This window comes from Ascaphus truei, chromosome 16 (genome assembly GCF_040206685.1).
Source record: "Ascaphus truei isolate aAscTru1 chromosome 16, aAscTru1.hap1, whole genome shotgun sequence".
Lineage (NCBI taxonomy): Eukaryota > Metazoa > Chordata > Amphibia > Anura > Ascaphidae > Ascaphus > Ascaphus truei.
Genome location: NC_134498.1, coordinates 12,840,591 through 12,853,527, shown reverse-complemented (window position 1 = coordinate 12,853,527; position 12,937 = coordinate 12,840,591).

Below are 12,937 nucleotides of genomic sequence, written 5' to 3'. Positions count from 1 at the left end.
ACTTCCAATTTAGGAAGGACCCTACCGCAACTAATGGAGGCCCTAACTATGTCTTCAAAGTTGCAGAATTATAGAAAGCTCAAGGTCTTCTCCGGGATAGAGCCAAGACCATTAGGAGAAGAAGGGTTTGAGACTTGGAGGGAACATGCTCTCCATGTGCTGGACGAGTGGTCATGCTTAGAAGCCGTCAAGCGACAGAGGTTGGTTGAGTGTCTCCGACCCCCGGCTGCACAACTGGTATGAACGCATCGGGACACAGAGGGAGAAGTTCCTGCTCTCGAGTTGGTGGAGCTGCTGACCCAGTCTTACATAAGCGAAGACGACGAGGATGAGCTCCTGGCCCAGTTCAAGTCTCTCTGTTAGAGGGAGGAAAAGGAATTGTCCCCCTTCGTCCGCAGGCTCCAACTATCTTTGGGGACCATTCTCGCTAAGAAAGTTAATTTCGGCTGCAGAAGTTGACTGGTACCAGTTCAAGCAACTGCTGAAGGAATCGCTGCCTTCCCACCCAATAGCCCTGGTGATGCGGGCCGATACGGCCACAACAGTACCTCCCAGTTACATGGATTTAATGCGACACGTTCGAAAGCACGAAGTTCAGCTGCACTTCCATGCCCCTAAAAAGACTAAAGAGCCCCTCAAGGGTGAACCCAAAGGAGCATCCGCTCCGAAGGTTAAGCAACCCTATAATACGGAGGAGGACTGTAAATCCAAGCCACCCTCCTTTAAGTCCAAACTGTCAGGGAGAAAGTCCCCTATGTACAGAGCTCGCACTGACCTCAGTGACGTTATTTGCAACGGCTGTGGTCAAAAGGGCCACTTCTCCAAGACATGCCCAGAGAAGGATAAAACCAAGACTCCAATTAGGACAAACTATTTGCAATCCATGATCTGCAAGGTACAGACAGCAGAAACCGCGCCCCCACCATCCGAAACCTCTCCTGAATCAAGCCCAACGATGGAACCCCACCATTGGACGCTTAGTCGGGTAGGACCCACCACCCTCATACGCGTCATCGTGGATGGTGTCTATTCGTCGATGTTGCTGGACACCGGCTCACAAGTGACCATTTGTACCGAGGTTTCTACAATCAACATCTCCAACATCGACCCTTGCAGTTTGCAGAGCACATAAAGGTGAGGGGGCTCAGCCATGAGGAATTACCTCATTGACGGGATAGTGAAGGTTCGGATGGAGGTACCCAGTTGAATACTGGAAAATTGCATATTATGGTGGTGGAGGCACTGATATGCCCCGGGCCTCACGAGCACCCCAGAGCGCCGGTAATAAAAGGAACCAAAACTGACGTAGTGCAGGCCGTGATTCGGGCCTACCTGCGAGAAGCTGGCGAGCTACCCCTGGATCCTTTAACAATCCATCCCCTCCTCCTGGAAGAATGTAGCAAGATATCTGCCCAAGACCGGTATGGAGACCTCTTCAACTTACAACCCGGGTTAACAAAGATTTCACCAGGGAGTGAAGCGTATTGTCTCATTGTGCTGCTACCCCAACCAGGATGATGCCGACCACCTCTTCTCCCTGGAGAGTACTCCCGAGGAGGATGCCCAGAGAGGCTACAAACTGATACCTGAAGTGCGGGAATGGACCTCCAGGATTTCTGGAAAAATCAAAGTATTCGTCCAAAATATCTCGCCCTACCCCATGGCCTTCGACCAAGGCTGAAAATTGGGGGCGAATATATCCTTTTACTCCCGTGGAGGATATGCCCCAAGTGAATACCGCTGCGGTGTCAGAGCCACCAGCTGGGCTGGTGTTCAACTTTGGAGATTCAGATTTACCGGCTGAATGGAAAAACCGACGCACGGCCAAGTTAGAAGAATGTCGGGCTGTATTCTCCACAAGTGAGATGGATGTGGGCTGCAGCCGAAACGCCCAACACACCATTCGTCTCAGTGACACCACCCCCTTCTGAGAGCGTTCTCGTCGCATCGCCCCTCGGGATGTGGATGAGGTAAGGGACGAGGTAAGAGATGGAGACAGCGGGGATTGTGACCGAATCCCGGAGTCCCTACGCCTCGCCCATCGTGGTGGTGAGGAAGAAGAATGGGTGGGTAAGATTGTGTGTCAATTACCGGTCACTGAACAATCACATGGTACACGATCAGTACATTCTTCCCCGCATCGATGAGATTCTGAACTCCCTGACGGGGAGTCAATGGTTCACTATCTTGGACTTGCGATCTGGGTACGACCAGGTACCGATGAGTGCAGAAGATCAGGAGAAGACTGCCTTTGCCTGTCCCCTGAGCTTCTATCAATTTACGCGCTGTCAAGGATTGGACTTCGGCTGAAGTGGATCCCAGTGGCAGGAACAGCAGGGAGCGTAGTAGGGGTCACAAGCAGAGGTCGGCAACGAGGAGACTGGAACAGGATGATAGCAATAGCTAGCACAGCAGTAAACACAGGAACCTTGCAGGAACTAAGAACCAGTATATACAGGCAAATGAGGAACAGGAAAGGGAGGTCTATATATGCAGGCTGAGAGGTGGAGCACAGGTGCAGAGGTGTCAGGTATCAGGGTCTGGAATGTTCCTTAGTTTAGCAGCAGCAATCCTGGTGGACAAGTATAGGTACTGCAGGCTAGAACAAGACATTGAGAGTGGCAGCAGTCCCGGTGGCCATGCATGGGTACAGCAGGCTAGAGAATATGACATTACTCCCCCCTCCCAAGAGCGTTCTCCGGACGATCCTTGCTAGGCTTGTCTGGATATCTCCGGTGGAAAGCTTTGACTAGTCGCTGAGCATGTACAAAATCTTTGGGTTCCCAAGACCTCTCCTCTGGGCCATAGCCCCCCCAGTGAACCAGGTACTGTAGTTTCCCTCAGTGTAACCTGGAATACAAAATTCTCTCCACAATGAATTCCTCTTCATTATCCACGAGGACGGGTTCAGGGGGAGGAAGTCTCCGTCCAGGAAACGGATTCTCATGGAAAGGTTTCAGCAGAGAAGAATGAAACACAGGGTGTATTTTGATGGTCTCAGGAAGCTCTAATCTGAAGGACACTGGATTTATTAGTGCTGAGATGCGAAATGGCCCGATGTATTTTTGGCCCAATTTAATGGTTGGAACCTTTAAACGTAGATTTCTTGTAGAAAGCCAGACTTTATCCCCGACTTGAAATTCTGGGGAGGGTCTGCGGTGTTGGTCTGCTGCTCTTTTGTACTTTACTTGAGTCTCACGAAGTGTCTCTTTGAGGGTCTCCTGGATGTCTCGCAGAATCTCCAGTTTCTCTGTAACTGCCGGAATGGGGCCCGAAGATGGAAAACGAGGAATAAAGGTTGGATGAAATCCATAATTTGAGAAAAAAAGGACTCTTCTGAGTCGATGAATGATGTGAGTTGTTTTATGAAAACTCAGCTAATGGTAGGAAATCAATCCAGTCATCCTGGAGATGACAAACAAAACATTGTAAGTATTGTTCCAAAGTCTGATTGGTCCTTTCTGTCTGACCATTGGATTGTGGATGATAGCCAGACGATAAATTTAAACGAATTCCTAGAGAGGAACAGAAGGTCCTCCAAAATTTTGAAGTGAATTGTATCCCTCTATCGGATATGATCTCATCAGGAGCCCCGTGAAGCCGAAACACCTCTTTCACAATCAACTTGGCTGTCTGGTCTGCAGAAGGAAGATTCTATGCTGCAATGAAGTGAGCCATCTTTGTAAGTCGATCCACTACTACCAGGATGGTATTATGTCCACTTGATCTGGGCAGGTCAACAATAAAATCCATTGATATGGACCCCCAAGGATGAGTTGGAACCGGAAGAGACTGCAGCAAACCCACAAGGGATGCTCGACGGGTCTTGGTCCTAGCACAAGTCTCACAGGAGAGGACATAGTTTTTAACATCTTGTGCTAATTTAGGCCACCAAAAAGAGCGAGACAACAGTTCCTGTGTCTTGTGGACACCTGGGTGACCAGCGGGTCGGGAGTCGTGCATTAATTGGAGCACCTCTAATCTTACCTCCTTAGGGACGAACAGACGATCCTTACAGTTCCAGAGACCATCACATAGAAATAGTTCTGCTTCCGGAGGAGGGTTTTTAAGAAAAGAGTCATTTGAGTAGACTCCCTTTATTCGCGTGAGGAGATCAGCGGAGAATGTGACGCCCAGAAAATTTCTTTTTGGAAGAATAGTTTCTTCTTGCTCTTTGTCTGAACTAGGATTAGGCAATAACAGTGACAAGGCATCGGCTTTCCCATTCTTGGAGCCAGGGCGGTATGAGATGTGGAACTGAAATCTTGCAAAGAAGAGAGCCCACCTGGATTGTCGCGCAGACAGTCTATTTGCGGATCGAATGAATTCTAAGTTCCTGTGATCCGTAAAGACCGTAATTGGGTGATTGGCCCCCTCCAGTAGATGTCTTCACTCAGAGAATGCAGCTTTTATAGCCAAGAGTTCTTTGTTTCCGATGTCATAATTTCGTTCAGCTGTTGACATTTGGTATGAATAAAAGGCACATGGATGAAGGAGCATCTTGGGTCCAATTCTTTGTGACAGAATGGCACCAACAGCGGAGTCGGATGCATCCACTTCCAATATGAATGGTAATTCTGGATTTGGATGGATGAGGATAGGGGCAGATGTGAAGAGGGACTTCAATTGTTCGAATGCCGCATCCGTTTTAGGAGACCATTTGAAGGGGAATTCTTTCCGTGTGAGTCGGGTGATTGGGGCAATATTGCCAGAGAAATTTTTAATAAAACGTCTAAAGAAATTGGCAAAGCCCACAAATCTCTGAATGTCCTTTTCATTTCAAGGGATTGGCCATTCCACCATGGCTTGAATCTTGCCTTGGTCCATACTCAAACCCTCGGGAGAGATGATGTAACCGAGAAATTGCATGCTGGTCTTTTCGAATTCGCATTTTTCTAACTTGATGTACAATTTGTACTTACGGAGACGCTCAAGGACAATTCGGACATGTCTCTGGTGATCCATGATGTTATCTGAGAAGACTAGGATGTCATCCAGGTATGCCACTACGAATTGGTCCAATAACTCTCGGAGGAAATCATTGATTAAATGCTGGAAGGTAGCAGGGGCATTACAGAGTCCAAAAGGCATCACCAGATATTCATAGTGCCCATAACGGGTTCGGAAGGCTGTTTTCCATTCGTCACCGGGTCGAATGCGGACCAAATTATACGCTCCTCTGAGATCTAATTTGGTAAAGATTTTGGCTGACCGAATTCTTTCCAATAGTTCAGGAATCAGAGGTAATGGGTACCTGTTCTTCACCGTGATCTTATTTAGTTCCCGATAGTCAATGCAGGGGCATAGAGAACCGTCTTTCTTTCCCACGAAGAAGAGCGCAGCGCCTGCTGGAGAAGTAGAGGGTCGGATAAAACCCTTTGACAGGTTCTCCTGTAGGTAGTCATTGAGGACCTTCAATTCCGGTACTGAGAGGGAATAGATTCTTCCAAACGGAATGGCAGCACCCAGTAATAATTCAATGGGACAGTCATAAGAGCGATGTGTGGGAAGCGTATCCGCATTCTTCTTGTCACACACATCTAAAGTATGGAGCCGGCAGAAGATTTTCTTGAGACGAGGAAATCTTATGTATTCCTACACACTCTGGTATAGGAGTTTTAGGTAGACATGCTAGCTGACAGTGCTCCGAGGGAAACGTGAGGGTCTTTGTCTTCCAGTCAATTAGTGGGTTATGGATTATGAGCCATGGAATTCCCAGAATCACTGGAAACAAAGGTGATGGAATGAGACCAAATGAAATCTTCTCCTGGTGATTGGGCTCCATGATTAGTGTTAAGTTACTTGTTTCATGGGTAACAGGTCCAGAGCTCAAGGGAGAACCGTCAATGACTTCCATCCTTTCTGGCAATTCCATGGCTACAAATGATATCGAATTGTTCTTGGCGAATTCTATGTCCATAAAATTCCCTGCTGCCCCTGAGTCGACCATTATTGTGGTTGAAAAACGATGTGTTCCTTCCTCGATTATGATAGGAACCAGGAGGTGAGGGTGTAGCGAAGGAAGGTTATCTTTCCTTTGAGAAGCAGAGAGAACAGTTTTTGAAATAGCGTGCAGCTGATTTCTCCTAGGGCTCTGGAAATAAGACCGCCTGGACTTGTTTGGGCAATCAGCGAGATAGTGTCCAACGTTTCCGCAATATAAACAGAGATCTTCTGTTCGGCGTCTATTCCTTTCCCCGGTTGAGATGGGTCCATGCAGTGTATTTACTTGCATCGGCTAGTCCTCAGTCTTCCTGGAACGTCTTAGGGTACTGACATCTCTAAACCCGGGGTTGCTTGGCATGAACCCCTGTCTCTCCAATCGTCTTTCCGTAAGCCTGCGATCAATTTGGATGCATAAACGGACAAAGTTCTGAAATCTCTCTGGGGGCTCCACCCGGGCTAGTTCATCTTTAACTTGCTCCGAGAGACCCTGCTGAAAATTATATTTCTGCGCGGCCTCATTCCACTCAGTATCGTTAACCCATCTGCGGAATTCAGCAGCGTACTCAGCTTCCGAGCGTCTTCCTTGACGAAGATTGTTCAGAGTTGCCTCAGCCGTTGCACTACGATTTGGGTCATCAAAAATAAGACTCATGGCTTCGATGCACTCCTCCAGGTCCCTTAGTAGTGGGCTATCCTGTTCTAACATAGGGGAGACCCAAGCAAGGGCCTCATCCTTGAGCATGGTTATGATCAGTCCAACCTTGGCTTCATTGGTATTATAGATGGTAGGCTGAAGCTTGAACACATGTCTGCATTGATTAAGGAAATCCCGAAAAAATAGTTTTTTTCCTCCAAATTTTTCCAGAAGGGTTACACGGGGCGTGGTTTGCACAGTCACAGTCTTTTGAACAGATGCGGTGATTAAGGCTGCACGTAGTTCACGGTTTTCATCTTCTGCGGCGGCAGCTTGTTCCTCTGAGCAGAGGGCACATCCTTCCGCGCGGACGACACATTCTTCCCAGCGGGCATCACGTTCTACCCGGAGGGTCTCCTGTTCTTCCAAGTGACCAAGACGTTTGATAAGGTGTCCCTGTTGTTCTTGGAAACCAACCATGATACGTTATAAGTCCTGCAGTGTCCGAGCCTGGGCCAGGTCTGTTCTGGCGGAATCCATGGTAGGGCAGGTTTATTCTGTCAAGGATTGGACTTCGGCTGAAGTGGATCCCAGTGGCAGGAACAGCAGGGAGCGTAGTAGGGGTTACAAGCAGAGGTCGGCAACTAGGAGACTGGAACAGGATGATAGCAATAGCTAGCACAGCAGTAAACACAGGAACCTTGCAGGAGCTAAGAACCAGTATAAACAGGCAAGGGAGGAACAGGAAAGGGAGGTTTATATATGCAGGCTGAGAGGTAGAGCACAGGTGCTGAGGTGTCGGGTATCAGGGTCTGGAATGTTCCTTTGTTTAGCAGCATTGTATATTGATGTAGAGACTGACGCTCAATATAAGTGTTTAGACTCACAGAAATACTGTAGACATAAAGGTAGATGGGAACTTATCATGAATCCATATCCTCATGTATGTAATAAAGAATTAAGGGGGGGGGGGGCAAAAATAAAGGACCTAGCGGTCAGTCAGCCAGACTGCCGCAGATATGGTCCCATTCTACACCCCACTTAATAAACACACTTCCCCATATAGGGTCCAAGGTAAGAATATAAGGGCTATTGCCATTACCTGACCACAGGGGTACATTGAAGTCCAGAGATCATCTGTAGGGTAGTTCCACTTGCGTGCAATCCTGGTAAGATATATAACAAAATCGATGAGAGCAAAGGAGCACTGCTGGTAAGAGAATCCACAAGAAAAAATCCTATAGAAAAAATAAAGGGCACAACTCCAAGACTAAAACTGAGGGTAATTTATTCCATGAATACACAGGGACAGAGACACAGCCCACATGGGCTGTGTCTCTGTCCCTGTGTATTCATGGAATAAATTACCCTCAGTTTTACCCTCAGTTTTAGTCTTGGAGTTGTGCCCTTTATTTTTTCTATAGGATTTTTTCTTGTGGATTCTCTTACCAGCAGTGCTCCTTTGCTCTCATCGATTTAGTTTAGCAGCAGCAATCCCGGTGGACAAGTATAGGTACTGCAGGCTAGAACAAGACATTGAGAGTGGTAGCAGTCCCGGTGGCCAAGCATGGATACAGCAGGCTAGAGAATATGACACGCTCATGCGCCAAGGCATATGTGGAGCTCCAGCCACATTCCAACGTCTCATGGAGAAAACCATTGGTAACATGAATCCTCGGGAACGCTTGGTCTACCTGGATGATATTATTGTTTTTGGTAAACCTTAGAGGAACATGAATGGCTGCTCAAAGTGCTGGACTGTCTGGGACAAGAAGGCCTGAAACTGTCACTCGACAAGTGCCGGTTCTGCCACACTTCGGTGACCTACGTGGGACACGTTGTGTCCGCTGATGGGATCGCCACTGATCCAACTAAAGTGGAAGCAGTGGTGAATTGGCCCTGGCCTGAGAACGACATGGAGCTGCGTTCTTTCCTCTGCTTCTGTGGTTATCACCGCTTTGTGGAGGAGTATTCGAGGAAAGCCAAGCCTCAACAATCTCCTTAAAATTACCCCGAGGACACAGGGCGAAAGGCCACCTCTGCCAGACAGCCGTGCAATGACAAATGGACGGCTGAATGTGAGCAGGCCTTTCTGGGTCTGAAGAAAATCCTTAGAGAAGCACCTGTACTCACTTATGCCGACCCAGAACAGCCTACATTCTCCATGTAGACTCAAGTCTCAACGGCTTGGGTGCTGTCTTGCACCAGAAATACCCGGAGAGACTCAGACCAGTAGCCTACGTCAGCCTTAGTCTGACTCCCAGCGAGCAGAACTATCCGGTACACAAGCTGGAGTTCCTTGCTCTCAAATGGGCAATCGTGGATAAACTCCATGATTACCTCTATGGCATCACTTTTGAAGTAAGGACGGATAACAATCCGCTCACTTACATATTGACCACCACCAAGTTGGATGCTACCGGCCATCGATAGTTGGCGGCCTTATCAAACCACAAATTTACCCTGAAATATAAACTGGGGCCAATGAATATTGGAGCGGATGCTCAATCCTGAAGACCAGGCCTGAACACCACTCCCGAAGATGACCTCTGGGAGGAGATCCCTGGACCAGGGATGCGAGCCATGTGCCATACCGTGCTGATCATAGAAGATAGAGTGGCCTTCTCAGAGTTAAGGGTCCCGGACTCCTTAGGGTGCCACTCCAAAGCCATCCCCCTGCATATTGTGACCCTGTGTAACGTACGTGCTTGCCACAAACTGGTACCAGACCGCAGGGCTGAGGTGGGGATGTATAAGCACCAACCTTAGACCGCGCAGACTGGTTCGGAGTGCGGAAATCATCGTCAAATAGGCCAGGTTCAGGGTTGGAGAGAACAGAGTTAACGTTATACCGGCAGGGGTCAAGGCAGGTGGCACAGGAGCGGTGGTCGAGGATACGAGCCGAGGTCGTCATCAGGGAAAACAACAATGCTTCTTCAGCGAAGACAGCAGGGCTTCTGGGATAGGAACAGGAACTGGGAATCCAGTGCTTCAGCACAAAACGGCACCCCCTAGCCGGGTACAGCCGAGAGTGGTGGAGACCACTGGGAACAGAAACTGCAGACAGGCAGTTCACAGGAACCAGGGGAGCAGACAACAGGAACTGGGAATCCAGTGCTTCAGCACAAAATGGCACCCCCTAGTCGGGTACAGCCGAGAGTGGTGGAGACCACTGGTAGGTCACTGGCAACAGGAACTGCCGACAGGATGGCCACAGGAACCAGGGGTGCAGACACGCCACAGGAAACACTGGGGAAACCAGCGTAGCCGCTACAGCGCGGCGGCGAAGACTGCCAGGAACAAGGGAAGCAGCGCCGGGGCTGCTATGCAAGAAGGCCTTGGGAAGCAGAAGACTGGGAGTAGGATACAAGGCACAAGGAGGCCTAGCAGGCCAAACAGGGAGTCTGTGACAAGCACAGTTACTTGCAAGATGGATTGCAAAGTCTATGTCCAGCAACTTCCTGAGGGCGGGGCAGGAACTAAATAGCACAGGAGGCGAATCCAGCCAGAGCTGCACAGGAGGCAGCAGGAGGCAGGTGATTGCAGAAGCAGGAAATAGTTTGTCGGGAACCTGCAAAGCTACGGATGGATGGGCTCCAGCTAAACCCAGGAGTGGATTCCTGACACCCTGAAGGGATGAATATCACTCATGATAAGATCATTAGATGGAAAGACATGGTAGAATACCAGAGTCAGGACCCTGTGACGGGCATTATTTGCCAGGCTGTCCAGAGGAACAAGCCTGAACTTCTGAAGCGTGCACCCAGTGACATGGTCGCTATACTTATGCACGAAGCAGACACATTTGAAATGGATAACTGACTACTCTATCGGGTGGTACAGTATCACAACCACCCGGATAGAAGGCAATTGGTTTTGCCTAGGAACCTACAACATGTGGTTCTAAAAGCCTTGCAGATGAGCATGATCATCTCGGCGTGGAGAAGACCTTTGGGTTGGTCCGAGACCGATTCTTTTGGCCAAAGATGTTCGAGTCAGTGGAACGACACTGTCGTCGGTGCTCAAGGTGTATCCAGCACAAGGCGCTTCCTACCCGAGCCGCACCAATGGCTCACTTGAAGGGCTTGGGCCCCATGGACTTGGTGTATATGGATTTCCTGTGCATCGAGCCTGATTCCCGAGGTGTCTGTAACGTGTTGGTCATCACGGACCATTACACGCGATATGCACAAGCCTTCCCCACCAAAGACCAGAAGGCCATCACGGTGGCAAAGATACTGTGGGAAAGGTACTTCGTACATTATGGCCTGTCCAACCGCCTTCCTTCCGATCAAGGCCGGGACTTCAAAAGTAACCTCATCAAGGAATTGCTTTAACTGTTAAATATCACCAAGTCCTGAACGACTCCTTACCATCCTGAGGGTGATGCTCTGCCAGAGAAGTTCAACCGGACTCTCCTCGACATGCTTGGTATGCCTGAAGGGCTCTCAGAAGAGCGAGTGGAGTAAACACGTGGAATCCTTGGTGCATGCCTACAACTGCAGCCGCCGTGGCTCCACAGGGTTCACTCCCTACTTTTTTTTTTTTTTCTCCAATGTTTTTATTAGGCATTTAGACATTACAACAGGTACAGCAAATATCATAGCCTAACATTTTGAAACATCACTGTTTTTTTGGGGGAAACAGAGTGGCAACCTGAGTTGTCAGAGAAAAGGGGGAGTGCCTTCGGAGAGGGAAGGCAGAAGGGGGGGTGTGAGGGAGGGGAAGGGGGGGATACGGGGGTGGGTGTCCCATCTGGCTGTTGAGGATTCTCTGCCAGAGGCAGTTTTTAGTCCCTTATGGGGAAGGGATGGATCTCTGTCTCGCCGGAGCTGATTGACGCTCTCTATTGAGGAGAATCCAAGGTTCCCAGATATCCTCAAAGGCGGGATTTTTTTGTCTAACGGTGGCGGTAAGCCTTTCCATGATCATCACATCACTGATTCTTTTTTTTATTGTATTCGGTGCTGGCGTAGTTGTTTTCCTCCAGGAGGCCGCAATACAGCATCTTGCCGCAGTGAGAATGAAGGATATTAATTTCCTGGTTGGTCGGACAATGTCGGTCATTGGTGCGGCCAACAGTTAGGTCAGTGGTTCAATAGGTATTTCTAGGTCGGTGACCTCTTTTATCAAAATTTGGACCTTGGCCCAGTATTTCACAATTTCTGGACAGGACCACCAGATGTGGGCCATGTCCCCTCTATTACCACAGCCTCTCCAGCATAGGTCTGATGCCAGAGGGTAGATCTGGTTTAATCGTGCTGGGGTAAGATACCAGCCAAACATGATCTTATAGATGTTTTCCTTAATTGTAGTACATAGGGAAGTTTCTGAGGCTGCCTGCCAGATTTCTTCCCAAGTCTCTCTTTCTATATTCATACTCAGGTCTGCTGCCCATCTGAGCATGTAGTCATGCTGTGTGGGGGTCGTTGAGTGCTCTAGTGCACTATATATTTCCGAGATTAGACCCTTCTGGTGAGTCTTAACCTCGCAGAGGTGTTCAAACCTAGTGAGAGTGGGGTATTCTGGGAGAGGACATGTAGTCCGTACAAAGTTTCTGATTTGGAGGTATTTGAATGTGTCCAATTCTCTAATTTTATATTTGGTCCTCAGTTCTTGATAGCTCAGGAGCTTCCCTAGGCTCAGTAGATCAGCAATCGTCTCTATACCCCGTGTGTTAAAATGGACGAACAGTTTAGATCCACATCCTGGGGGGAATTTCGGATTGTTAAAGATAGGGGTCAATTGAGAGCTTGTTGAGGAGAGGTCATATTTATATTTGCATCTTATCCAGACGTCCCACGTGTGTCGTGAGGCCTGTAGTTTAAGATTGTGTATGTGCCCATCTCCTCTGTCCAGGCTCCAGAGGCAGGCTTGAAGAGAAGGCATCTTGGCATATTGAGTCTCTATTTTTACCCAAGTAATAAAAAAGGGGGGGTTGGAGCGCAGAGAGAAAAAGGTGGTATTAGACAAAATCACTTTATTGGGTAAAATAACATCTAAAACTTACAATCAGTAAAGCTGCATCGCCCGTGGGGTTCCCAAGCCAGTCCTCACTAACACTGCCTCCCTCGGCAGTGCCTTACTGCGAGTCATTACCCTGCTACAACCCGGAAGAGGAAGTCCAAGGCTAGGCTCTCTCGCGAGATCGCTATTTGGGAAGTGCTGGCTCTGGCTGGATATTCAAAATGAATGAAACCCTATGGGCTACCGGTACCACTCTCCAAGACCGAGTGTGTACCCTATATTCTATGCAACCCCTCAACGCGTTTCGCGCGATCTTGCGCTTCGTCAGGAGGTAGTATACCTCTCTGGGGGCTGCCTTATATAGGCCACCCCTCCCCTAATCATGCTAAA